At 58.8% G+C, this 3,119-nt stretch overlaps 1 long non-coding RNA gene across 1 annotated transcript; it reads left to right on the forward strand.

Annotated features, from left to right (window-relative positions):
• The first annotated feature begins 1,206 nt into the window (after nucleotides 1-1,206).
• LOC136296642 (uncharacterized) lies at nucleotides 1,207-2,426 on the forward strand. Its single transcript, XR_010722978.1, has 3 exons — nucleotides 1,207-1,456; nucleotides 1,552-1,680; nucleotides 2,147-2,426. It is a non-coding gene; the product is annotated as an uncharacterized lncRNA (long non-coding RNA).
• The last annotated feature ends 693 nt before the right edge of the window (nucleotides 2,427-3,119 follow it).

The following is a 3,119-nucleotide window of genomic DNA, read 5'->3' on the forward strand; positions in this document are numbered from 1 at the left end:
GCTCTCCACAGGCAGAGAAGCTGTTTGCAGCACGGCAAGTGCTTCTCCTAGCCTGGGAAGCGAGCAAACGCCGTTTGGCCGCGCCTAGTGCACTCTCCGGCGCTTCGCTCGCAGGCAGGCTTGGAACAGCGTTAAACGCTGTTTCCGAGCTCTCCACAGGCAGAGAAGCTGTTTGCAGCACGGCAAGTGCTTCTCCTAGCCTGGGAAGCGAGCAAACGCCGTTTGGCCGCGCCTAGTGCACTCTCCGGCGCCTCGCTCGCAGGCAGGCTTGGAACAGCGTTAAACGCTGTTTCCGAGCTCTCCACAGGCAGAGAAGCTGTTTGCAGCACGGCAAGTGCTTCTCCTAGCCTGGGAAGCGAGAAAACGCCGTTTGGCCGCGCCTAGTGCACTCTCCGGCGGTTCGCTCGCAGGCAGGCTTGGAACAGCGTCAAACGCTGTGTCCGAGCTCTCCACAGGCAGAGAAGCTGTTTGCAGCACGGCAAGTGCTTCTCCTAGCCTGGGAAGCGAGCAAACGCCGTTTGGCCGCGCCTAGTGCACTCTCCGGCGCTTCGCTCGCAGGCCGGCTTGGAACAGCGTCAAACGCTGTTTCCGAGCTCTCCACAGGCAGAGAGGCTGTTTGCAGCACGGCAAGTGCTTCTCCTAGCCTGGGAAGCGAGCAAACGCCGTTTGGCCGCGCCGAGTGCACTCTCCGGCGATTCGCTCGCAGGCAGGCTTGGAACAGCGTTAAACGCTGTTTCCGAGCTCTCCACAGGCAGAGAAGCTGTTTGCAGCACGGAAAGTGCTTCTCCTAGCCTGGGAAGCGAGCAAACGCCGTTTGGCCGCGCCTAGTGCACTCTCCGGCGGTATGCTGCAGGCTGGCTGCGAACAGCGGCTGGGCGCGGTTTCCGTGCTGCCCACAAGCAGAGAAGCTCCTCCAGCACCGAAAGTGCATTTTCGGGGCTGGGAAGCAAGATTTCACTTATTCATTATCTGCAGTGCGCTTACCTGCTCGGCGTGCTTTGCGGCGGCTGAGATCCTCGAGGAGCGGCAGACACGCGTCTCCCGGGCCGGGAAGCGTGGCCTCGCTGTTTCGTCACTTCCGGTGCTCCTGCCGTGCGTGCAGCGCTGTGCAGAGGCGGAGGAGCTCGAGGAGCGGCGGCCACGCCTCTCCGGGGCCGGGATTGGAGAAGTCGCTTGTTCGTCACCTGCCGTGCGCCTGCCGTGTTCGGCGCGCTCTGCAGTGGTAGAGAAGCTCGAGCAGCTGCGGCCGCGCGTCTCCTGGGCCAGGAAGCGAGAACTCGAGCCCGATGAGGAGTGTCTGCTTCTGCTTTTAACTTGTGGAAAGTTCAAAGCCTGTGGCTGTAAAATTAGCAGCAATACTGGTGCCTTCTTTTATCGCTCAAGGTCACTGGCCAGCAGGGAACAAGAAGTGTCCCAGGACTTGTTGGTGCCCTGCCAGAGAGAGAAGCAGCAAATGGTGTTGAGAGAATTTCTGGGAGTGCATGTGGGATCCTGCTTTTCTTGACAGCTTGAGAAATGATCTGAACAGAAAAAATATCTTTCTTTTTACAGGAGAATCTGATGTGGAACATGGGACCAGGATGACTTGCTGTGACTTCTTGAAAGCTGGAAAGAAGGCGATGTTAATCTTTTTGGCTAGAGGCAAAGTGTCTGCAAAGCCTTGGAAGAAGCCTATGCCAGGTAAGTGAGGACACGAACAGGAAAACACCTGGAGGCTGTGATGTGATTTCACGGAGGGTTATGGATTCCTGTCTCAAATGTCCATGTGTCAGTAGGGCTGGATCCAAGTGCCCTGGTGGAGAGGCAGGGTTGTCCTGCATTCCAGCTTTTTAGTGGCTGGAGTTTTGCCCAAGGAAGAGCAGCATCCTGATTTTGCTGCCATGTTCAGCCAGCACAGAGCTGTTGGGTGCCTCCGTCCAGGAGCAGCAGGAGCCTGGATTTCTGTCCCTGGGATTGCCTTGCTGTCCAAGACGAGGGCTGAAGGTGAGGGGCAAGGCAGCGCTGGGAGCTCTGGGAGTCAGGAGTGCCAGGCCTTTCATCTCCTGGTGCTGCTCAGGTGTTCACCGGAGGGTTTTTTTGACGGCCTTTGGCTTTCTGGATGGAAGCAAAAGGGTCCTTTCCCCTCCCTGCCTTCTGTCATTCCCAGGTCAGCCCCTGCTCTTTGCTGGCAGGCTAAATAGCCTCAGGAGTGGGCCGAGGAAGTGCTGCCTGATCTGTGAGGTTCCACAGGAGATGGGAGCAGGCTTTGCGCAGAGGTTCAAGCACCTTGGGACTTCCTGAAGGCCTGAGGCCTGAAGCAGAGTCTTGAGGCAAAGCTGACCTCTGGGTGAGCCTTCAACCCAGATGTTGTGTTTGTATCCTGTCGGCAGTGCGGTAGCCAGGATCATTAGTGTTCTGGGCTAGGTCCGTGCTCATTAGTGAAACATGGCTTGACCTTTCTGTGTTCAGAGGCCGGACAGGGCCCTGAGATGAGTCCTGTGGCCTTGTTGGGAGGAGCGGGGCCAAAGGCAGCTCCTGCATTGCTCCTGAAGCCCTGGCCAGGCTTTGGGGCGACGCCGGAGGAGGCTGAGCCCAGCTGTTCCCGCTGTGGGAGTTGTGTGCGCCTGTTTATTGCAGCATTTGCCCGACCTGGGCCCTGTCCCGGCACAGCCGGAGCCTCTTGGCCTGCGGGCGGACGCACCCGCGGGAATTGCCAGTTCTGGGGGGGCTCTCCAGGGCTGGGTTGTGACAGGGGATTCCCAGCTGCTGGGGGTGAGGCTCAGGGTCCCTGGTGCTGGATCTCAGTCCCTGTAGGTCACCTTGGGTAGCAGTGCTGGGGAGCATTGCTGAGCTTCTCCTTGGGAGGTTCTTGGCTGCTCTGAGCTGTCGCCAAAGACCCTGAGCTCCTGAGGTTGGTGTCTGTGTCTTTGGTGCTGACCCTGCCCCCTGGCCAAGTTACTTTGGAGGGTTTGAATAGGGTCTAGGGCTGAGTGCCCTTTGGGCAGTTTGCTGCCAGTCTGGTGTGCTCCTGGAAGTGCCGCTGACCTGCCAGGACTGAGGAGCTGCTGGCTGGGTGCTGCTTCTGTTCTGCAGTGGGAGCAGGTAGCCACAGGGATACAGGGGGAAAATGGGCTGCTGAA

The sequence above is a fragment of the Chamaea fasciata genome, unplaced genomic scaffold (assembly GCF_029207755.1).
Source record: "Chamaea fasciata isolate MVZ Bird 193981 ecotype frontalis unplaced genomic scaffold, bChaFas1.0.hap1 SCAF_14, whole genome shotgun sequence".
NCBI classification, from domain to species: Eukaryota; Metazoa; Chordata; class Aves; order Passeriformes; family Sylviidae; genus Chamaea; species Chamaea fasciata.